Source organism: Pinus tabuliformis, chromosome 4_2 (assembly GCF_031772625.1).
Source record: "Pinus tabuliformis cultivar Carrire ecotype Pingquan chromosome 4_2, CPIR1, whole genome shotgun sequence".
In the NCBI taxonomy this organism is placed as follows: Eukaryota; Viridiplantae; Streptophyta; class Pinopsida; order Pinales; family Pinaceae; genus Pinus; species Pinus tabuliformis.
The window spans coordinates 488,930,699-488,957,108 of record NC_142304.1 but is presented as its reverse complement, the minus strand read 5'-3'; the positions used below and the strand labels follow the sequence as shown (position 1 = coordinate 488,957,108).

The 26,410-nt window shown below is 38.0% G+C and overlaps 1 pseudogene; it reads right to left on the bottom strand.

Annotated features, from left to right (window-relative positions):
• Positions 1-16,045, bottom strand: part of LOC149170099 (eukaryotic translation initiation factor-like) — a 62,486-nt pseudogene extending 46,441 nt beyond the window's left edge.
• Positions 16,046-26,410: the final 10,365 nt, after the last annotated feature.

The window sequence follows — 26,410 nt, the reverse complement described above, 5'->3', positions numbered from 1 at the left end:
AAAACCTCTTCCAAATAAATTCTCAACGCAAATCTCAGTCCAAAGGTTACGTTCATATAATTGTCATTCATCTATGCCACCTTATATAATGAAAATATATTCAACAAAAAAGTATATTACATCCTAATATTGGTTTACCATGGTTTGTTTTTTCTATCGATTTTCTCTCCATCCATAATCCATGTAATATTTTACTTTACTCAAATCCAATTCAACGTTGACTCGTCATACACACTGAGATATAATGAATTGGATTATATTATTGTAATGTATGCATGCAAACAAAAAAATACACTTAAACAAAGAGGAGAGAACTAAATTTAAAATGTATTATCATTATTCCCTAAACCTTGCTTACGAATAAATTATTTTTATCTTTTATCATAAATTATTTTTCTCTTTCATCAAAGAGTGATAGTTCACTTTATTGCCTTCTGTCAACCAATTTCACCATATACACACAATAGTCCAATCTTCAACTAAACTAAAAAGCTAAGTAGTATGCCAGTCATTTAATGAATATCACCCATTTCATAGGTAATTACATATTTAGTTTATGATGTAGTTTGTCAACATTTCAAGTGCAGTTGTTTTCTTCACTAAATTAATGGTTTAAATTTTGTAGCTATTTATAATTTTATTCACCAATCATATACAAAATAAATCCCAAGAGGGAATGCAACACAATTTGTTATATATTTACAATAGGTATATGAACAAATATTAAGAATCAAGGTTAATATACATGTATTCTAAAATTTATTATTCATGAAGGAATCTATAAATATTGAATATGAGCATATGAGCGAAAACAAAAGAATAATTTTTTTTACATGATATATTAGGAAAAGGAAAATTTACAATAACACAATTATAATTTCGAAAACTTGAAACTAGATTGAATTTTAATTTTATTATAAACAAGATTCTTGATAATTCTAATTAACTATTTATCTCAAATTTTTTTATCTAAAGGTCACACAGAGTTGAAACTTCACTCTAATACCATATGTAACAACCCCAAATTTAAACATACAACTAAATACATCAATTTATGTGATTAATGGTCAACACACAACTATTCAACTAATTAGCATAGAATGAGCAAAAATGACTTACCTGTAGAGATAATATTCCTTACTTGTGATTTCAGAGTTGAACACTATTTGAATCCCGCTAACCGTAACAAAAATTTTGGGGACGACCCTCCGCCGAAAAGTAGGCTCAGTTGCACATTCCAAGGTTTCCTTTATCTCACAACACTTTTCTCTCAAGAGAATGGATGAATCTCATCTTCCTCATTGTCCATTAAATAGACCAAAAAATGGAAGGGTATCCGCATACACACATTGCATGTCTCAACATGTCAACTTTCATTTATTTATTTTAAGTTTTACTTAATTTAATATTTCTCTTAATTTAACTCTTCCTTATTTTATTTTTTACATTTTTAACTTTACTTATTCTTACTATTTTTATAGTTCACTTATATATATATATATTTATTTAGAACTTCATTATTATTTACTATTTTATTTATTTATTTATTATAATATTATATTCATTATTTATTTACTATTTACTATTATTATATTTTCTTTATCACTTACTATTTATTTACTATTATTATATTTTCTTTATTGTTCACTATTTATTTACTATTATTATCTTTTCTTTATTGTTTACTATTTATTTACTTATATTCTAATATTGTATTATTTTACTTATTTATTATTATTATTAGAGGCATTACAGTTATGTTGATGGCGCTAGTCGTAGTACTCAGAACCTTTCCTCCGCAACGTGGGCCATATATGTTCCAAGTTACGAGTTAGTAAGTTTACAAGGGATTTTTATCAGTTGCTTTGGCAATAACATCGCTGAATACAGCACAATGATCAAGCTGGTGTCTGATGTTATTTCTTATGGTATCTACCATATAGTTGTCAGACTTGACTCACAACTTGTAGTACTACATTTGACTAATGTCTATTTAGTTAGAATTCCAATTATACTTCATATGTTTTTAAGGTTTCTCCTTATGGAAAGACATTTTGATTATATCCAATATCAAAAAATTCCTAGAAGTCTAAACACATTGACAAATGCATTGGGTAATCTTGTTTTGGATAGACGTTTGCGACATATGTAAAATAAATTCAATTCACATCACATACATTGAAAAAGATAATAGAATACATAATAAACACCGATAGGTAAATAGTTGTATATATATAAAAGTTTGGTTTTACAAAAGATGTGCCTAAGACACATATGGCCACACAACCTATCATATCAAAAAATGTATGTAGTCAAAATATGGCTCTATAGCCTCCTAGTAGACTAATCTTAATGGTGCTCATGGTAACAAACAACCACATGAGAAACTTTGCAGAAGAACTAGCTAATACAGCCATACACTCCAATAGTATAATGCTACAGTCTCATAGGGATCTGATTGACCCTAGTCTCTTGTATGCCCTGGGTCAAATGTTAGGATATTCCAACACATAGGAAATAGTTAAGTATAACTTGGTCTAGTATAGAGTTAGGTAAAGTGTATTTCTTTACTATGTACATTTTGTAACTTACAATCCGACGGTCACGATATGTAGTGATCCAACGGTTCATTCTCTCCTCGGTATTACCGACACTTGATCCATGGCTTAACACCCGACTGGTCCATGATCTCTATTTAAAGAGCATGGAGGGTCATTTGTAGGTAAACCGTCCATGAGAGAAGCTTATGTAAATTTTCATTCTTTTATTAATAAATTGCCTGAAGTGGCCGCGTTGGCTCAGGCTGTGGACTGTTTCCCTCTTTGAGGGTTTTAACCACGTCAAAAGTACTGGTCTATTGATCTGTGATCTGTTTGTGAGCGGTGTCCTTTGGTGTTCTGTCTGAGGAACTTACCCTGTAAATTCCTACATGGTATCAAAGCTATTTAAGGGTCGCGTCCGTTGGTGATCCAAATCTGAAGCCGGTAGAACTGCATCCGACTGTCGTTTCCTAGATCTACTGTTTCTGACTACTTTCGAGCCGAGAGGACTGCTCTATTGTGTTGGGAGCATCTGTTCCAGTGAGGAACCCCTTTCGTTTCATGCGAAAAGATTTCCGGTAGCCCCAGCAACGTCATTTTTAAGATCTGGAGGTATACAGTGTTTATTTGCAGTTTACAGTTATTTTCTCTCTGTTTATTTCGGTTTCAGTTTATTTAGCCTTTTTTATTACTGGATCTATACCTTTCATTTCTGCGTATGCTCTTTGCCCCGCGACTCTGTACGATCTAGGCAAATCAGAAACAGAAAGGAAGGATTTTTCTCATGTGTATGCTCTTTTCCGCTTCGCCTTAGTGTGATCTCGGAAAATCAGAAACATTGAGGAAAATATTTAGTTTCTGGCTAAAGCTAACTTCGAGCCACAAGGTTCTTTTTTTGTATGTCCGTGTTGGGTTTTGTGTTTTTTGTTTTGTAGGGAAAAATAGCTTTCTCAAAGCAAGCACGCAACCCAAAGCTTCAACCCCCCCCCCCTCTCTCTCTCAAACTTTTTGTATAGCTCACTTGGTCCAAAGCTAATTTATGAGAGTAGAGGTCTTGAGTTCAAGTCTCCTTTTTGTGGGGGCGGATTTTTCATTTCCACACATTCCTGCACTTCGTCAGCATCTTCATCAAATTTTCTTCAAAAAGCCATAACTTCTTCATCCGGAAGCCATTTTCAGAACCATTTTTTTTAAAACAGCCTAATTTTTTGAGATCTTTCCATTGGAACACTTAGTTTCAGCATCTATAGCTTTTGTTTCTGTTAAAATGGAAATTCCATGCCAAGTTATTCTTGACAGCACCTACTACTTCCAATGGTGGTCCTACATTGTGGATTTACTTAGAAGTAAAGGCCTCTACAGAATAGCCACAGGCCAAGAAACCAAACCGAAAGATGAAGATAAGGTAACTAAATGGGAAAATAGGCAAGATCAAGCATGTGGGTTGATAGGGATGTCTATTTCTCTAGATCTTAGATTCCATATTGCAGAACTTGATACTCCTGATGAAGCATTGAAACAGATTACTAAAGTTTTTGGAATAAAAAATAAACTTAGAGCCCATCAACTTGAAAATGAGTTGCTTACATTGGACCCCAATAATTTTTCTTGCATTGAAGATTTTTTGTCCAAGTTCAAGACCCTTAGACTTCTCTTGGAAGGTGTTAAGGTTAAGAAAGAAGATAGTAACCTTATCTATTCCATTCTTACTAAGTTGGGACCAGCCTAGTCTGTGTTTGTTTCCACCTTCCATTCTACAAGAGAAGCCTTCATTTCTCAAGGACAAGACTACAAGTCCCCTTCCTTTGATTCTTTTTGTGATTCTTTAATAAGAGAACAAGAAAAACTCTTACACCTTGGTCTTCTTAATCTTGGAAACTCTTCTAAGAAAGCATTAGCCGCCCAGCAGCAACCAAATCCAAAGAATCCTAAGAAGTTGTATCCTAAAAGGAATGGTCCTAAACCAAACAAGGGTCCTAAGCAATCTCAACCTCAAAATGAAAAATAATTTCAACAAAATGATAAGACAAATAAAAACAAAGGGAAGAAGATTGATAGACATTGCAACTTTTGTAATCGAGATGGCCACTTAGAATCCAAATGCTTTAAGAAGATGGAAGCCTTGGAAGCAGCAATGAAGAAGCATAACATCCATTTGGAGCACTCTTCAACTTCAACTTCATCTTCAGGAATGGCACTTTCTGCATGTGGTTGTCAAGCATATCGGTCTGGCTATGCACTAAATGTATCTTCTTCTTCTCATTCTCATGAGTGGCTCATTGATTCTGGAGCTTCTTATCACATGGCCAAAAACAAAGCCATGCTTTCTTCTTTAAATGATTGTAACACCAAAAATATATATGTTGGTGATGATAGATCTCTTAGTGTTGTAGGGACTAGAACTGTTCATATAGACAATGGTCAGTTTAATGATGTATTATGTGTTCCAACCTTATCCTACAACCTTCTTTCTGTATATCAGATAACCCATTCAGGTGAAGGTAAAATCGTTGAATTTTCACCTCACGATGTTGTAATTAAGGACCTAAGAGATCCTAGACAGATTTTAGCTACAGCATTGCTGATGATTCTACAAGGTTGTATAAGTTTCACAACTTTGGGTCATCAAATCTTCCCTCCGTATTTGTTGCTCATAATGATGAAGTGAGCAAACTTTGGCATGAGCGATTTGGTCACTTAAACTATCGCTCCCTTCAGAATCTATGTAAAGAAAATATGGTGACAGGTCTTCCAATGGTATCTTGCAGAGATGGTGTTTGTTCCGGATGTGTACTCGGAAAACATCATCGGGATAGTTTTGAAAAACGTGCCTCTTGGCACGCCTCAGCCCCTTTATAGCTCGTGCATAGTGATTTATGTGGTCCACTTCCAGTTGTTTCATTCTCTGGGTACAAGTATTTCTTAATTTTCATTGATGATTTCTCCAGATGCACTTGGGTATACTTCTTAAAACTCAAGAGTGAAGTATTTAACATGTTCTTGGCCTTTAAGGCCTTTGTTGAAAAACAATTTGGACATCAAATTCTTAAGCTAAGATCTGATAATGGCGGAGAATATGTTAACAACAAATTCATCAACTTCTGCATTGAGAATGGAATTCAAATGCAACATACTGTTCCATATACTCCACAAAAAAATGGTGTAGCTGAAAGGAAGAATCGCACCTTAAAGGAAATGGCTAATTGTATGCTTCACTCTAAAGGACTTGGTCTTAATTATTGGGCAGAAGCAACTAATTGTGCAAATTACATAATAAATCGCACTCCTACTAAGGTTTTAACGAATATCACTCCAGAAGAAGCATGGAGCTCAATTAAACCAGATGTAAGTCACTTTCGTGTTTTTTGAAGTGAAGCATGGACCCATATTCCAGATGAGAAACATAAAGCTTTAGAACCTAAGAGTGAAAAATGTATTTTTGTTGGACATTCTGAAGATGTCAAAAGATATAGACTTCTTCCACTTAAGTCCAAGAATGTTATCATTAGAAGAGATGTAAAGTTTGCTGAAAATATATCGGCCTACGAGCCTAGTTTGGCGGATGTACCACCTCTCCCTATCTCTTCTACTTTTGAAAACATTTCTTCTTCAAATGATGAAAGCGAGGATGAAAATCCTCCCCCACCTTCTCAGGATTCTCCTTCAGCTCCTCAGCTTCCAAAATGGGTCCGTGCTACTCGGGATGCAGCAGGTGATCTTGCCGGTGATCCTACAGATCAACGACGTACACGTTCTCAGTTTGATAGATCCTCTTCTTTACTGGCTCAAGCTTTAGTGAATTATGATCCTGACACCTTTGCAGAAGCTTCAGGCCATCCAGATTGGGAAGCAGCTATGAATGAAGAATATCATTCATTATTGGCAAATGATACATGGGATCTTGTTCCTCTACCAAAGGGACGAAAACTTGTTAGATGCAAATCGGTTTACAGAACCAAGTGTGGACCAGATGGGAAAGTTGATAAACATAAATCTCGTCTTGTTGCTAAGGGCTTTTCACAAGTTGAAGGAATTGACTATACTGAAACCTTCTCCCCTGTTGCCAAAATGAACTCTATTCGCCTTGTTCTTTCCCTTGCTGCCTCTTTCAAATGGGAAGTCCATCATATGGATGTTAAATCTGCCTTCTTGCATGGGGACTTGCATGAAGAAATCTATATGGAACAACCTATTGGCTTTATACAAACAGACTCCAGCCTTGTATGTCGGCTTAAGAAATCCCTTTATGGTCTCAAGCAAGCTCCTCGAGCTTGGTATGCCAAAATGGATAACTTTCTTTTAGAAAATGGCTTTTCTAGGTGTCATTCTGACAATATTGTCTACACCAAGAAAGTGGGCAAGTCTCTTATCATTCTTGTTCTTTATGTTGATGATCTTATCCTGACTGGTAGTGATCCCAACCTTATAAACCATGTCAAGTCTAGCCTTAAAAGGAATTTTTAAATGACAGACTTAGGACACTTACATTATTTTCTTGGTCTTCAAGTCTTGCAATCCAAAGAAGGTATTTCCCTTTCCCAGTCCAAGTATGCTTGTGATATTCTACGCCATTTTCACATGGAAGACTGTAAGCCAGCCCCTTCTCCCTTTCATTCTGGAGTCAAACTTTCAGTCACTTGTACTTCTCCTGAAGTTGATGCTACCTTATACCGTCAACTTGTAGGAAAACTTTTGTATCTAACCCATACTCGTCCTGACCTTTCCTTTGTTGTTGGCCTTGTTGCTCGGTTTATGCAAAACCCATGTGAAAGTCATTGGAAAGCAGCTAAAAGAATACTTCGTTATGTTCGAGGTACAGTTCAGTTTGGGATTCATTACAGTGCCGTAGCATCTCCTCTATTGGTTGGTTTCACTGATTCCGATTGGGCTAGTGACCCTGATGATCGGAAGTCTACTGCAGGTTATGTGTTCACTCTTGGTTCAGGACCTATTACATGGGCTTACAAGAAACAAGGTGCCATTTCTCTTTCTTCAGCAGAAGCAGAGTATCATGGTGCTGTAAAAGCTAGTAAGGAAGCCTTGTGGCTTCGTCAGATCCTGTCAGAGTTTGGCTTTCAGCAGCAACATCCGACTACACTTTGGTGTGATAATCAAAGTGCCATTCAACTATGCAAAGATCCAGTCCAACATCAGCGTAGCAAACACATTGAACTGCACATGCACTTCATCAGAAAGCTCATTCACAACCATGTTCTTGAAGTGCAATATTGTTCAACAGATGATCAAGTTGCAAACATCTTCACAAAGGCTCTCACAGAGGCGAAGTTCACTAAACTTCGATTTATGGTTGGAGTTCAAGAAGTTGTCACTAAGGGGGGATAAGCTCTAGTGCCTCCTTCCTTCTCCTATTGTGTCATATTTGTAAATCCTTCAATCCTATCCCAAGTTGTTCTTAAGGGGGGATGTAGGGATATTCCTACACATAGGAAATAGTTAAGTATAACTTGGTCTAGTATAGAGTTAGGTAAAGTGTGTTTCTTTACTATGTATATTTTGTAACTTACAATCCGACGGTCACGATATGTAGTGATCCAACGGTTCATTCTCTCCTCAGTACTACCAACACTTGATCCGTGGCTTAACACCTGATTGGTCCATGATCTCTATTTAAAGAGCATGGAGGGTCATTTGTAGGTAAACCGTCCATGAGAGAAGCTTATGTAAATTTTCATTCTTTTATTAATAAATTGCCTGAAGTGGCCGCGTTGGCTCAGGCCGTGGACTGTTTCCCTCTTTGAGGGTTTTAACCACGTCAAAAGTACTGGTGTATTGATCTGTGATCTGTTTGTGAGCGGTGTCCTTTGGTGTTCTATTTGAGGAACTTACCCTATAAATTCCTACAAATCCCTCGGCATGTCGCTCGAACTTTGCAAGAGTCTCAGCCACATTGAGATCTTGTAACATCTGTCGTGCCCCTGCGGCAACCTATACTCAAACTTGTGCTTGTTGTGGGTCTCCAACATTCTGAAGATAGGATGAACCCACTAGTCGAATGGGTCCAACGTCTGCATGTAAAAATCAATAGTTAGTATTGGATACATGAAAAATACCAAAAAATAAAATTGTAAAACTAAAAAATAAAAAAAATGATTTTTTTTACCTATACGACTCCATTGCTCACCTTCAGGTAGCACAAGCTTTGGATCTCTTTGGTAGTCCATCCTGGTATATGGAAAGTCTTCAACCATAATGAGTTGCATATGCATCCATCGAAACAAGGAAAATGTGAAACTCATGGAAGACGAACCTGCATGTTTAGACATGAGGTCTACCCGTCTCCTCATCCATGGAGCTCTGAAATACGGAAGCTCGAGTGAGATATGCTATGGACAAAGTAATGGAATCCTCTCTAAGGAAAATGAGATCAAAATGGAACCATAACTAAAATTTTTTCAATCACCCATATTTTGCCTTAGTGAGTTATTCCTTCATGTTTTCTAACACCCCCTCGCTCCAGTTGAACATTGTCAACTCTATGCACTCTAATGCATATTGCATTTGGGACCTGTTAGCCAAATGTAAGGTAGTGTTTACGTCCAATCTAGCAATGATGAAAAGGATTATCCTGAGATGAAAATAAACCATATCCTTAATCTCGATTTTCCCATCTTTTTTTGGTCGGGATCAAGGTCTACAATGTGCAACAATATAGTCCTTGACAGTCTCTCCACCCCTTCTTGAACTAGATAGCGAAATAGGAGCACCTCTCCTTGATAAACCTATCAAGAAATAAATGTATTCCATTTCTATGTTGAGCATATGTGCTCCAAGCCTGAAGGATTGTGCCTAAACATCCCATGCACTGACAAGATACTCAATTATTTCCATATGTGCTCTCATCCCAGGAAGCCAAAAGAACTTGAGAATCCCATAGTTTCTCAATGCCTGAATGGTTGTTGGATCATTGGCAACATCCATGTCTTGGTCTTCATGTTCTCTTTCTTGCCAAATAAAATCCATTTCGTTCCAATGGATACCTGAAACATGACAAGAAAAATCATTAGAATAAATCCCATGCAAAAATATGAGAGAAATTTAAGTGAAAAAAGCAAAACAATTTTTTCAAATATGCTGAGTGCGCCCTACTAAAGGGAGATAGTGCACTACAGTGCTCTCCACAGTTATATTTTTACTGGCCTAACTCTCTTTTCGACATTTTAGGGGTGCGCTAGAGCTAGGGCACAAAATTAAAGCCCTAAGTCACTCAAAAATTTAAAATAATTGCATGAAATGAAAAAACGGAACTATGAAAAGAAAGAGGAAGGTAAGATCTCCTACCTGAAAGTGACAACACCAAAAATAATCTATCGGATTGGCCGCAATCAGTTGTTGAAGATCGAGGTAAAATGCACTCATAGCTCACTCACCAAGTGTTAAAATGTAAAATAATAAAAATAAAATTACATGCCTCCTATTTACGGTCCTTTTTTTATGATTATTTAATTATATTTTATTAGCTTGACCTAAACTTTACCTAATTTTACCATATACCATATATTTTTAATCTTTTGGTGATTTTTAGGGTAGGTTAAAAATTGTTTAAAGGAATTAATGGCGTTTTTGAGTTGAAACAATTCATTATGACTATGAATCATACTCTTATCACTTTTTTGAGCTCTAAAACTCACAAAAAAGGAACCCCCTAAAGTCCTATTTCAGCTCGTTTCAAACTCTCTAAACATGAAAATATTTTCAAGCACTTGTCTTTTCGAACTCATTAAAGTAAATTAAAAGAAGTATACTTAGTATAAGTTTAACCCTTTTCCAGCCTGACATAGACTATTTACAAAAAAGGAATGTCTTCATTGAACATGGCTAAGAGGTTCTCCTGAGTATCATTTTCTTCCTTTTCAAACTCAAGAGACTATTCACAAAACATAATTTTTTGAGTTTTCTTTTTCTCCTCTCTTCAAGCTCTCTAAACATGAAAAACAAGTTGAGTTACAGCCTCGTTGGACTCGTAAAAAACATCAAATAGTTATGGACTCATCAAACATGATGTGACCGAACCACTCCTTCTAGGGGTTCATTAAAAAAAATCAAAGGGATTGATATGAAGGATGAAATTACAAATCAAGCATATGTTATCCTCCTCAAGCTCGTCAAAAATAAAGAGGTACTGACTAGTAATGGTTGGGGAAATTGGGAAAACAGGATACTCCACCTATTATTGGCAGTGAGTCACTCAAACATGGTGCTTTTTCACTTCATCTTTGTAATTGTTGGGTTATGAAATCTACTTGTCTTCTTGGTTCATCACACCATATCAAAGCCTCTGCATTCGGTTTTGGGTCAATGTTTCCAACTCCATCCAATGTTGCCAATATGTTCAAGAGAAGTCCTTCAATTGATATATGCTATAATACTCCTAAACCTTCATTCATGTCTATCATACCTGAACTAGTTCCACATCAACATCATTCTATCCCAAATCTTGATACCAATTTCGTGTCATTGATGAGGGATACATCAAAGCCCTCCTGCAATGGGTTTCTTCCTCTCGAGATCAACTAATTATTTGGGAAGTTGACTTAGAAACTACCTTTAGTACCTTGGGGCTTGCAAACATCAATGGCAAGTTTCCTCGCTCTTGGCGACAAGTTTTTATCATTGGCCTTTGATCGAAATCTTTTCTGTGGTGTTCAACTTCAACTCATTCATTCACACCATATGGATTGTATTATGGTACCTTGAGAGACGTTAACATCATCGATGGTTTATCTCGTGTCTGTTAATGACTTACATTATTGGTCGGTAATCATATGGTGTCTACCATGTTCGACTTCAGCGACTCATACGTTGGACAATCGAGTGAACAATATGGAAAACCCCAGATCTAGTTCCATCCATCTGGGCTACGATTTCAAGATTAATACAAGATTACAAATTATGATGACCATGATCATTCAGATAGTCATCTAAACATGGGTCCACTCTCTGTCATCGTTGGACAAGACTACTTGATCATTATACATGTAATGCTATATTATGTTTTGAGTATGGATATGCCTCTCTCAACAAAGATATCACGATGAAAATGTGTTGTAATAGATGATGATCTCGACCAGTTGATCTTGATCCGAACTTGTCACATGGTAAATCACTTCAGTCATCAGTTATCATTTCAGACTTTGTACTTTAGGGGGAAATCTTTTATATTCCATTTTGTCACATAAGGTCAAAAGAACTACAAACCGAATCAATCAACATCTGTTGTTATGAAACCAACTCAAGAAAAAAGATAGAAAAGATAGATCCACGCCTTAGAATTCAGCCTCTTCGAGGGGGCAACCTCATTTGCATTACATAAATGAACAATTCTTGGATGATACAAATGAAAAGACCTCCTTTCTATATATAGGAGTCTAAGGGGTCATAACATAATCAGAGCCAAAATAACAATAATAATGTAAGGGTACAATAATAACAATAGTGGGCTTCTATGGGGCACAATAGTAACAATATGGGAACTGCATGGGTACATCAATATAATAAGTGGGTTGTACTAATAACAATAAGGGGTTACACTAGTAGTATAGGGGCCTAACATGCCCCTCTCCTTCAAAAAGTGTTGTCCTCAACGCTTGAGTAGTTCTTGATGCTTCTGTATAAAATTCTTGTCCTCGCATGTGGAATCTTCAGCGGGTAAGTTCTTCCACTTGATGAGATACTCTGAAATTGATCGATTTCATAGATGTTGGGTTTTTGTTTCTGTGACTACTCTAGGTTCCAATATGATTTTTCCTTCCTCTTCAATTTCTAGCAATATTGTTTGAATTGGAATCTTTTGCAACTTTTGAATAAGTGGCCATACTTCTTCATCCTTCTTCCATTCATCCCTTGCTTCGTTTATCCAATCTGGTTGGATAATATAAATAGCACAAAGCAATGCTTCCACATCCTCATCCTTGAATAGTCTTCCCATTCGGTAAGGTTGCCAATTTTTAAATGCTTGATGTTTCATTTGATTTTGCACCGAAGTGGCCTTATCCTTTAAAAGTTGGAGAACTTGTTGTTGATGCTTGATGTGATCTTTCACTGCTTGAACCTTTTTCTTCTTGATATGTCCTTCTATCTCTAGAGTTTGAGGAATGGTAATTTCTTCCAATCCTTTACAAGATATGGTCGGATTCATTTCTTGATGCTCGATGTGATCTTTCACTTCTTGAACATTTTTCTTCTTGATATGCCCTTCTATCTTGATAGTTTGAGGAGTGGTAATTCCGACCAATGAATTACAATATATGGTTGGATTCATTTCTTCTTTCTCGATGTGATCTTTCACTTCTTGCACCTTTTTCTTCTTGATATGTCCTTCTATCTTGAGAGTTTGAGGAGTGGTAATTCTTGCCAATGCTTTACAAGATATGGTCTGATTCATTTCTTCTTTCTCTAGGGTGGGTCCTAGTGTATATCTTCTTCTTTTGATGTTTCTTGATCCTTTTCTTCCCCCTCTTCATATTCTATGTAAAATAATTTCTTCTCAGCACACTTATGACCTTTAGTGCATTTTCTATCACAATTGTAACAAAGCCCTTTTTCTCTTTTTTCTTCCAATTGTTGTGGTGTAACCCTTGTAGGTTGTGGAAGGCTAGGAGAAACAACACTTCCATCTTTATAGTTGCGAGGGGTATGCTTCCTGGTTTCCATAATTTTTCTTTCCACTATGTCACAAAGCCCTTTTACTCTTTCCAATTGTTGTGGTGTTTCTCTAAAGAAGGTGTTGCTCTTTGTATCCTCATAATGTGCTATCATTTTCTCCATGAAAATTGACCACGTAACAAGTTGTTTACGAGAACAAAGCCCTTCATACCATAAAAATTGATTTGGTTCTAAATATGAAGATGCAATACATACCTTTTGTAATAGTGGTACACCATGTAGGTCAAAATATTGCTCCATATGAAGTATCCAATTTACCGGATCCTTGCCATCAAACTTCCTCATCTTGCTTTTTCTTGATTTTAGGAGCTCAATATTGAAACAACTGTAACTCTATACTTTCGGATCTTTAAGTTCTGAAATTGCGACTTGTAGTAGCCCTCTGTGTCCTCTTTCCAATGCCACCAGTCTGATCCAAATTGTATTCTCCAAGGAAGAGTCATGCACAATCTCCCAAGATGACCTGATTATAGACTAGTTCAGTAGAGCAAACTTGTACGACGTGCCACGGGTCACTGTTTCAACCTTTGAATCTGAAAAAGATATACAAGAAACTATAGTCCATCCTCTTTCTATATCTTCTTATGAAATTTCAATCTGATGCTCAGAGAGAAAGTTATGACAATTTTCCCAAGGTCACTTGTTTGGAATGTAATTCAGGTGTTTGCAAAAATACCAACTTCCTTAGATCATATCTCCCCAAATATAGCGCGAAAAGCTCTGAAATTCGGACTTGAGATTCAATGTGATTTCTTCTCAGATGGGTTTTTTTTTTAGCTTTTGAAACGTCGCAGAAAAAAAAAAGTTATAGCGAAAATGCCACGATGACCTGTTTGGAGCAGCGAAACCCTAGAATCCAAAGCTCTGATACCAAAATGTTATGAAACCAGCTCAAGAAAAAAGATAGAAAAGATAGATCCACGCCTTAGAATTCAGCCTCTTCGAGGGGGAAACCTCCTTTACATTACATAAATGAACAATTCTTGGATGATACAAATGAAAAAGCCTCCTTTCTATATATAGGAGTCTAAGGGGTCATAACATAATCAGAGCCGACATAACAATAATAATGTATGGGCACAATAATAACAATAGTGGGCTTCTATGGGGCACAATAGTAACAATATGGGCACTACATGGATACATCAATATAATAAGTGGGTTGTACTAATAACAATAAGGGGCTACACTAGTAGTATAGGGGCCTAACATCTGTGAACATGGTGTCATCATCTGTTGGCTTGTGTGGGCTTGACCCAGGTTCGAAGGTGATTTAGCTAAGCAAATCCTAGTACTACTGGCCCTTTCGGCAATAGTCTGCGGAGCGCGAACTGAGGTCTCACTTGAAGTAGTATGGGAGGGTGCTAGAACCAAGTTTTTGCACCCTAGGAATGTCTGATGAGGTTCCGAAGGTCCGTGGTTTGACCCTACGCGCATGTTGCTACACACACTTGTTATTCCTTCACAACCTATGATGTTGCTTCCGCGCAACCCTACTCGGGGCGCAAGCTGTATAATACCCAATTTTCTTGCTATTTAATCTGTTATTACCTGATTACTTAACTTGCATGTATAATATTAATGATTATTACAACATATTCAGCAATAATATCAGTGCGTGCGATAAATAAACCAATATAAATGTAAAGAAGACAATGCACAACAGATACACAGAAATAGGAATTAAATTCTCTTTATTATTCTCCAATCCAAAATACAAACTCAACACCGCCCTGTGCACTCAGCTGCGGACTCTACTAGGCCTCTGCGCACTTAGTTGCAGAGCCTCTTCCTACCACTATGACCTAATACACTTAGACACTTCTTCTATGCTTGCACCATTCCTATTCTTCTCTCTAAAAATCACTATCTTTACACTTAGAGCCTCGCTCTATTTATACACTCCCATGGTCCACAGACCATGGGTAGGCCGACATGTCTTTACATTACATTATAATATTTTAGGGCAGACATCCATATGAATCATCCTATACTTCGCGCCCGCAATTCGCGGAGTTTTACAAAACATTTGACCAAAAATTGGGTATTGAGCCCCAAAACATGCTGTCGGGGGGATTCCATGCGCAATAGGCCCCCAACACAATCATTGTAACTCATCTCGAGTCACTCTGCTAGTGCGGTGATCTTGGCACGGAGCCCCGCCAAGTAGTCCCATATTTCTCGGAGGTCCACGGCGCATTGCTCTGCGGTTTGCTGGACCTACTGCATGCACTCTTCCGATGCTTCTTTGTGAGGCTCCGCTATCTTCCTGAGCGCGTATAGTCCCTGCATCTGCGTGAGCTTTCCCTCAATCTCGGCTGTAACGGTGAAGGCTTCATCAATCCAAGGCTAGACGCGTGCTTTGAGAAGTGCCTCTTTCTATCTTGCAGCATCCACCTGCTCCTTTAGTGCCCATGCTTGTTGCCTCTTTTCCAACCATTGGGTAAGGACCACTATCTACGTAGTTCCCCTGACACTGTCATACTGATCCTACAGTTCGCGCACCTTGGTTTCCAGGCATTGTATGTTGGGGTCCTCCTGCAAGGATGTGAGGATGTCAAAAGCTTAGTCCGACATACCAATGTAGTCCTGCACCACCCATCCTATTTCTTCCATGGAAAGTTTACCAAACCGCGATTTCGCGGGGACATGCGGACTGGTCCCGCTGCCTACTTATCCTTCTTGGGCCTCGGCGTCCAAGGTGATTTCGGAATTTCTGGTGCATCCCCAGCATCTCTGGGGACATCCTGCACTGTAGGGTTCTGCGCGGCTTCTTCAGCGTTACTCTCTACAAAACCCACACCTCTCCTGGTAGTCGTCATCCTATTTGAACTGTCTGTGGTTGTTCGCGAACTTGGGGGCTCAAATATCGCTTGGCACTCAACACTTTGTGCTCTACATGATTGTTCAAATGTCAAATGAACAAATGTTATCTCGTGGCTAACCCTTGGAGTTTTATAGCACCTTTTGAATTTGAATTCGACTGTTCCCCCCAATTCTAAGTTATTAATGTTTTCTTAGCGGCAGATTGTCCCAAATCTTGTAGTTAATTTCTGTCTTAAATGCCCGCCACCTGCTCCCTCTTGCCTTAAATCGGACATCCCGTAATGAACAATGACAGCAACAGTCACTTCCCAGCCTATTCATGCGAAAACGCAACCCCCCTTGCGCAGTCGCGACCCTTATGACATGTTGATTTTGCGCACATATCCCTTATCATGCAACTCCCACACAAACTCTTCTATAGTCCTGCGCTCTCTTTCAACTGCATGGAGTGCTGAGGCTGTGCTCCCTACGGCTAGTCAGGTGGTCGCACCATCTATGCAAGACTTCAATTCGTCTTCCAGTATAGTCTGTGGACACTCCTCAATTTCCCTCGTGACAGCTGGCACCACGCATTCTACCTTATGTGTTGCGCTCCCCTGGTTATTGCATTTGGTAAGGTGCGGTCGCAGCCATGGTAACAGAGTCATAAATTTTTTATGACAATCTTCTAATGTAGTGGTATGATCATCCGTATCTTGCCTTGTCATCCTTGGTTTATTGACGAGACATGCTTGCGTGATCTCGTTTTCCAGCCTCGTAATCTCAACGTCCATCAAAATGCTTTTCCTTCTCAATCATACCCGGTCCTTTTCGAGTTCGCAAAGTCTAAGGTTCCCTCACTGAATGGATTCTTGAATCCTTATATGTTCGACCTCGTGTAGCTGTGTGATTTCTTCGTCCTGGTCTTCGCGCACTATCACAACTGTGGGAGCTATTACGTGCAGATTCCTTTTTGTATTCTCTTCAGAAATTATGGTTTCTACTCTGTTCCACACCTTTGGAATCATCTCCGCTCAAGTTCTTTCACATGGTCCTATAGGCTTATCGAACCGCTGGCACGTGCAGGTCCCAATCAGTTCATCTTGCCTGGTGAGTCTTGTTCAGTACTTTGCACACCCTATCAAATGCTTCCTTATGGATAATTCATAGCGCGCATCATCTTTCTTGCTGCTATGATTTGTTTCGATTCTCTATTCTAGGGCCGGTGTGTGCATGTGCGGGTTGTATAGCATATGTTTGTACCCATTGGGAAAGGTGGGCATGTAATTTGTTCCGCCCCTACTGACTGACTTTCATTCGAAGTTGGGGTTTTCCAAAACATAGGCGCATTACCCTTCTACATTTGCGCCAGTCCTCAAAACTTCCTTGATGCATACCCCACCATCGTGCAGGGATTGCGCACAGTGCCCACTTCAGCGCATTGAACCGCTGCTGCTCTAGTACTGTGCTTTCAAATTGGCTCAGAAATTCACCCACCGCTGACAATCCATCACAAGTTGGTAGCTCCCTTGCCTTCGCTGTCACACAGCGCAGTGATCTAACCATCATGTTGAAATTAAGCGTTGTTACTTTGTGCAGCCGATTCTGCCATCACTCTACTTCTTCGTCTAAATTCGAAGTGTAGGAGCCTTCATGCTCCCACGAAATTCTCCCATTTGGAGTCAGATTCACCCAATCCTGGTCTCACGCAGTTATCTTGTAAATACAATCAAGATCATCATCATTGTCATCATCGCGCACTGGTTCAGTGTATCATTCTCCTTCAGCTAGATCCAGAGGTACCATTACGCGTGGTGACTATTTCCCAAAGATCATTTTGTGCTCCTTCAGATTTATGACTCTGTTCATGTCGGTGGTCCAATCTATTCCTAGTAGCACGGGATAGGGATTACTGTCATCGATAATCTCTATTACTTCAAAATCCGCTTGCACACTTACACCTTCAATATTTACTGTCACCCCTTGCAATCTTCCCATGGGAAAAATCTTCTGTTGGTTCGCCATTCATAACTGAATAGGGGACCATTGTAATGTGGGTCTGCCCATGCATTCCCATGTTTTCTTTGGTAGCACATTCGCGTCCAAACCCAGATCTAGGATTACCTAATCCATTTCATACTCACCAATATGCGCAGTCAACCTCATTTCCCTTCCGGTGTGTAATGCATGCTTCCCCAGTTTCTAGACCATGCAGGGTTCTCCTGACCCTGCGCATCTAGTGATAAGTTCTTGTAGTCCCTTGACCACCTTGCTGTCACACAACAGTTTCATGCATGTCTCCAGAAAGGTAGTGAGCATTGAAGGATCCATTTCTAGTTGATCCTTACTACCTAAAGTGGAGGCCTCCATGAAGCTCTTCTTAGCTTCCATGAATGTCTCCTTTGCACATTCTAAATCAAACTCGGGTTCCTTCGTAGGAGCCTTTCGTACCCACACACTTTCTTTTGGCTGCTTCCCCTTATCATCTCCCATGGTCATACCGCTTTTGAGCATCATGTTTACATTCGGGTCTTCTTCGCACGGCTTAGACCTCATCATCTATACATTCTGAGTCGGAGAGGGCTGGAATACCCCTTTTTTGTGCATCCTTGTGATCAACGAAGGGCAGTCTTTTGTCTCATGATCAAACTAAGCACAATACAAAAATGATATCCTTGTCAGGTTGGTACAAACACGGGCATAGCGCACTAGCCCTCCGCAATTGTAACAAATTAGTTGTCCGCGACCACTTCCTGGTCCCATTCCACCTCATCCTTGACCACACCCCTGAAACCCAGCGTGCGCCATCCCTATATTTGGGTCAAGGGCTCGCGTTTCGGTCCACACCCTGTAGGTAGGGGACTAATCCATCATTAGTTCGTAACTTCGGCAAGTACGTTCATCGTGGCCTACCAACCTGTAGAAATTACAAAACAAATGTTGGCACATCTGTGAATACTTCTGCAACAAGTGAAAATTATCCGTAGTGTGTTCCCCTCCTATCTGACAGATCACGCACCATAATGCAGGTGTCGTGATCGGCCCTACCTATGCCTTTGGTCTTAATGGCATCATCCCTCCTCCTGCCAAGTAGTTCGCAAACACTGGACAGTGATCTTTGTCATGCCCCTGGCCTTTGCATTTTATGCACCATACTTCCTCGTGTGCCTCCAGCCGAGGTGCCTTGTCCTGTTTCAAACTCTGCATTTCCAGACATAGGTTCTGCAGTTGCACGTGGATTTGTTTGACTCCTAACCCAGGATCTTGTATAGGGGTCTCATGTAATCTCATTTCCATTTCCAATGCTTCGACCTGGGTGGAAAGTTTCTGCTGTGACAGCACCATCCTCAAGTGCAGTGTCGGAGATGCTACAAACCAGGCGCGATGTTGTCCATCCGTCAACGTCATATTGGCTTAGCGGATCGTAATCTTCAACCTTTGATCCAGATCCCAAGGGGTCTCACCCGGGAGCATCGCAATCTCTTTAAACCTGATGATCGATTTAGTTTCTGACTTTGGCTTGCTAAATTCCCTATTCAGCGCGGCCTAGATCTCTACGCTTCTTGCATTTGGGTGGTCATTAGAATGCTTGATATACCATGTTAATGCGCGATCTTGCTGCGTGCTCACTAGTGTAACCTTCTTAATATTGTCATCTGTGACACCTTGTGCTTCCCATACTGCTCTTACTACGAACCAAAATTGGTTCGGATCTTCATTCCCCACTCCTCTAAATACTAGTAGTTTGATCACACTCGCCATACTGAACTGTGGTGGTGGCGGAGGTGGAGTGGGTGGAGATGGAGATGAGGGGGGTGACATGGGTGGTGGTGTGGGTGGAGGTGGCAAATGCAGAATTCGTTGTCTTATCAAACTGATCACGCTTCTCGGAGAAACCTTCGCAAGCTCTTCCTCACTCTCCCGTGTGGGTGAAATTAAGGGATTGGTTTCTATCTCTAAGGGACTTCCGCTTCTGTAGATATTCCCGCTCTGTGTAGTCCCAAACATTAATTTATTCACATAACCCGCTTTTCACACAATAGCATCTTAATCAAAGTGTTCAAAGATTTAATATACTTACCTCGCGTTCCTTTGAGAAAACGTCATTCTGCCTCACTGTAGCTGACGGTCGTGTCTACCGCAAACTTAGTGATAAATCCTCCTCTTATCTCGTCAAGCCAATGGTCTACAGCTCACGTGATCTTATCCTCTGACGCTTCTAGTCTGCACACTAATTCTGGAGTCCATACTATTGGTTTGTCGAGCCTACACCTTCCCTGGTTGTCGGCTAACTTCGCGATCCACTCATATAGCTCAGAAGGAAAGGATGCAAAGAAAATCTTGTGGATTTCTGTATACAAGTAGCACTCCAACCACTATTCCTTAGATACTCGCGGAGTTCTGTTTTCCTGCGTTACAAACTCGTGAATCTTCTTATCCAACCACTCTTCAATTTCTTTCTTTGTTGGGTTCCAGTGGCACAACATCAGACATCCCTTATGCAGATCCTTGTCCCAGCAATGGAACCATTTTTTTGCTTGTGTGGGCCTAACCCAGGTTCAGAGGTGATTTAGCCAAGAAAATCCCAATACTACTGACCCGTTCGGTAACATTCCGCGGAGCGCAGACTGAGGTCTCACCCGAAGTAGTATGGGAGGGTTCTAGAACCAGGTTTCCACACCCTAGGAATGTCTGATGAGGATTCAGAGGTCCGCGGTTTGACCCTTCATGCACGTTTCTACGCGCACTTCTTATTCCTTCGCAACCTGTGATGCTGCTTCAGCGCAGCCCTACTCGAAACGCAACCCGTATAATACCCAATTTTATTGCTATTTAATCTGTTATCACTCAATTGCTTAACTTGTGTGTATAAGATTAATGATTATTACAACATATTCAACAAACATATCACTGCGCACAATAAATAAACCAATATAAATGTAAAGAAGACAATGGACAACATATACACAGAAATAGGAATTAACTTCGCTTTATTATTTTCCAATCCAGATTACAGACTCGACACCGCCCTATGCACTCAGCTGCAAGGGTCCGCACACTCAGCTGCAGACTCTACTAGGCCTTTGCGCACTCAGCTGCAAAGCCTCTTCCTACCACTACGACCCAATACACTTAGACACTTATTCTATGCTTGCACCATTCCTATTCTTATCTCCAAAAATCATTATCTTTACACTTAGAGCCTTGCTCTATTTATACACTCCCATGGTTCACGGACCATGGGTAGGCCGACATGTATTTACATTACATTATAATATTTTAGGGTGAATAGCCCTATGACTCATCCTATACTTCGTGCTTCATGCCCGCAATTCGTGGATTTTTACAAAACCTTTGACCAAAACTTGGGCTTTGAGCCACAAAACATGTTGTGGGGGGGATTCCATGCCCAACATCATCCCTTCACAACTCCACAAACATGACCTTTCCAAAAAGTTCGAGTTTCTAGGATTAATTGCTCAAAATCAATGTTTTTAGCCCCATTGCACCATGCCCCTTTAGCCACCCGTGTTTAGCGTTGGTTTCTCCCTTCTGCACCAGCACTGGTCAACACTTGTTTCTCCCTTCTGCAAGTGCGTTGATTCTAGAAATTCGGGAAAATTAAAAATAATTTTGAAGCTTCCTCTTCTAGAAGCTTCCAAGTGTTGTTTTAACTATTTATCATGGACAAGAAGCTTGAATCCTATCTGATCCTATCTTGGATACTTCACCTCTTATCCCTTGATCTCATCCTCCCATCCTATGTGGATCTCAAACCCATAATGGTAAATCCTAAACTACCATCCTTCTCTTATAAATTTACTGCCATCCATAGCATCAAGGTTGGATTTTGGAGATAGATAGTGCCCTTATGTTGTTGCCTTAAACCTAAAGGACTCGTCATCTTCATGTAATGTTAGGGTTGATATTGAGGTGTGCTTTGTGACAAGGAAGGACAATTCAACTTGGAGAGACATCTACGAGATCAACTACTATTTATGGTTGTAATCTCTCTCTTATTTATATTAATACAAAGGGTATCTTGTTTTCCTATATTTTTTGTGTTATGTTTGCACTCGTATATTTCAATGCCTTGCTAATTCATTGAATAAGGATGTTAGATTATGCTACTTAGTTCTTGTGGATCCTTTGCTTGTTTTAGTCGTGTGCAGGTTCTAATGATAGCACTTGGAGCTACAATTGGAGCTTATAAGTGAGGAGGAAAAGAAAGCTTGCTATAGATTCGAGGTAGGCTCTTTCCCATTCTCTAACTACTCTAAGGAAAACTCTATGTTTTTTGTCTTCAGTTTTTCTAGACCAATCCACTAGGTCTAGGGAATTCACCTTTGTCTGCAATCATAAATTCTGCATAACAGAGATCTCCCCTTCTATGTAAGGAATTTCATTATATCTCTTTCCTTTATCAACATTTTTATATCTACAATCCTTCTTATAACGCCTAGCTTTATCACATTCCCAACATTTCCTTAAGGGTTTTCTTGGAGATTTAGATCTACCTCTAGAGCTAGATCTCCCTCTCATCGACTTATTTTCATTTCATTCTTGGGAATTACATCTTATAGATAAGGGATCTATGCCATGTGTATCCATGATCTCCAACCTCATATTTTTCTTATAGCCTAGGTGAAACCACAACATCAAAATTAAATGTGGTTGAATTACTCTAAATAACTATAGCTATAATATCTTGTGAATGTGCCAAAGAGCACAACAAAATAATGCACTTATCTTCATTAGAAATTTTAATATCAACAGACAACAACTAACTTACCATAGTATTAAAGGAATTTATATGATCCATAATAAACTCTTTGTCATTCATCCTTAGGAGGCACATCTTCTTTTGAAGGAAATATTAGTTTACTAGGGACTTAAATTGATACAAAGTCTTGAAGTTATCCCATAATGCTTGGGTTGTAGCTTATTATGAGATATTCAATAACATTAAATCTCAAAGACACAACTATATTATACTCTTTGGTTTCTTATCCAACATCATCTAGTCATATGTCGACATACACGTAAGTGCAGTATTAGGATCCACACTAAACCACTATTCTTTGTCTACAAGAAGGTACTCCATCTCAGGCCTTCATAGCTCAATGAATTTCCCATTAAATTTCTTCTACATCTTAGAACTTCTAAATATTCTATTTCAAGACAAGAATCACCACTATAGAGCTCCCACTGAAACCAAGTTTACCTTAGAAGTTTATCTCAACCCTAAGATAAACTTACTATATAGAAAAATGAATCAAGCCCTTAGCGATAAAGGCATGTCCATTAAATTTTTTGTAATACCAGGTGTAAGTTTTAAAAATTACATTAAATATGATAAATAGAGAGAGAGAGAAAAAAAACATAGAAAACACATAAACCATGCACAAAATAATCACCATTTACCTTAGAACCCCTTAACTAGGAAATCCAACAAACCTTTAGAGTCTCACCTCTAACTTTTTCATTGAATTAAATTTAATATTTACAATAAATATATAGGATTTTGTGGCATCCAAATCCCTAATCCATTTATTTGGGTTAAAATATTACCCTAATGGTTTAAAAATATAATGACCAAAAACCACAAAAAATCGAAAAATGGACCTGAATCATATCATTTCATAGGTAAACCATAAAACTCTACATTGTGAACTATGGGAACATTCCACTAACTTGTATAGCTTATTAATGTATTCCATGTTAATTTAAACAAGTGTATTGACATAGAAGGGCCAAAGAAACAACCATATAATGACAACCAACGAAAATTTTGAAATGTTTTATGGATATTAAAATAACCAAAACCTATAGAAAGGGATTGAAAAAAATCAAGATGCAATCATCAAAATTTGAAGTTGAAAAACATATCTTTAAAAACATGTTACTACATACGCAAGCCATAAAATTCTACATTGTTACTATTGGAACATTCCACTAACTTGTGTACATTGTTACATTATTTCATGGTAGCATAAATTAATGGCTTACATAAAATGGCCCACAACATAACAACATGGTCACTAAATATTTGTGATCTCAAAATATAGGTAAATTATACCATACATATGTGTGATCAAGGTAGTAATTTCTTCATTTCAATATGATTGGCCTTACCTAATTATTTTGGCCCTTACCCAATGGCAATGGCAAGGGATACATTTAACACTTTTGTGGCTAGTTCATACACCTTTTAAAAATGAAGGGTATAGTTTCTAAAATGAAAATAAATATCATACTAACATGATTGTCTATGTATGGTTTATGTAGTGTACCCAAGAAGGATAATAAGGGTATCTAGGGAGGCACCCAAGGGGGATAATGATACATATGTGGCCACATATAATGTAAACAATAATTGTAAGAATAATTGCTAGAAGGTTCCACCTTCTAAAAGGTTTTCTTATAATTATTTTGTTCACAGGCCACCTATTCATCATTATCCACATTGGGTAATTCACTAGGTACACCATAGTATCCTCCCTCCATATTATCTTCTTCTCCTAGAAACCATCTAGTGAATGTAGGCTAACAATACGGGCTTATAAATTAATAGTTTTGCATTGAATCAAAAATGACTAGCGAAAATTGAGATTTCTTCTCTATGTATGTGCAGCTTTTGATGTATTGTTGGTTTAAATTTTGATTTTACATTTATAATATTGTAGATATTGAACACAATTTCAATCATTGTCTTGCACACTTTAATTCAACACCGCCTTCACCTTTTGCAACACTACTATTCAACATGAGGACACCAAAACATTTATACATCATCAACATGAAAGTTGCAACCATATTATATTATAATATATTGTCTAATTTCATAAAATTGGTCATTTATAACTTCCTCAAAAAATCACTAACATATAGAAAGATCTAGACCTACTTTAAAGATGGCATCAATTATAGTATTAAGTTCCCTATATACACGAATAAAAATTGCAATAGCTTGTTCTCTCAATATTCTTAGCAAGAGGAAGTAAATTTGTCTTGTTTTCAAAAATTTGTATTGTAGACCGTCATTGATATTTTTCCAATCATTTGATTTTTTCAAACAATGGTTTATACTATGCCATGATTCACGGAAAAATTTGTCATGAAAATCAAATCTACAAAAGCCTCTCACTACTTAACTACCTATATTGCGCTCACCTAGTTAACCCAAGGAGACATACAATTTTAAAAAATTTATTAAATCATTTTGCATAGAAACCATTCATGATAGTAGATTGTTGTGTTGATCCAATTCTATCAAACAACCTATAATCACCTTTAAAATCCATGTATTAGAATGAAAAAGACAATAGTGGTAGAAAGTTCCATTTTCAAAGAGTCAAATTTACATCATATATATATATATCTATATATATATATATATATATATATATATATATATATATATAGAGATATATATATATATATATATATATATATATATATATATATATATATATATATATATATATATATATTGCATTCATTTCCATGGTAGTATATTAATTGCTTATTCTTTCCAATGTCAATATCAATTCCATGCATTCATTTAGAATTATACATGAATATCTCTAAAGACAACTTATTTAGACCCTTGTACGCATTTATTGCAATTTCATGCAAATTTGTAATTGGTTACAATAGAAATGTCTAGATATGTTCAACATAGTAATATTATGGAAGGGAGCATGGAGAATGGTCCACTAACCCTTCCCCAATGATTGTATTTTCTTTGAGGTGTATTTAATGGAAGGGTTGATTGACCCTTCCTCGAGAAATATTTCAAATAATGGGGATCAATGGGAAGGGTTTACTGACCCTTCATTATAGTATTCAAATGAAGTAGGAGCAAAAGGAAGGGTTGATAAACCCTTCCTTAATAATGGTATTCTTGTCATGGGGTATGTAGTTGAAGGGTCACATGATCCTTCTTCAAACATAGTATTATCATGGAAAGGGAGCATGGAAAATGGTCAAGTGGCCCTTTTTAATAGATGGTATTCTTGTTGCAAGGTATCCAATAGAAGAGTTAGCTAGTTCTTCCTAAAGAAAGGTTTTCACATAGGTTTAATCATAAGTGATTATTAATTATTCATTCTTATAAAATGATATTCTTGTGGAAGAGCATGCAGAAGATTTGGTCAGCCTGTCCTAAAAAATAGTATTTATATTAAGGGGTATCTAGTGGAAGGATTAAAAAATCCTTCCTCAAGTATAATTTTTTATTAATGGGGATCCCAAGGAAGATTTGATTGACCCTTTCTTCATATTAGTATTTTCATTTAAGGGGATCATAGAAAATACAATAGACCCTTCCTCAAGAAAAAATTTCACTATGATGGGGATCCAAGGGAGGGCCAATAAAT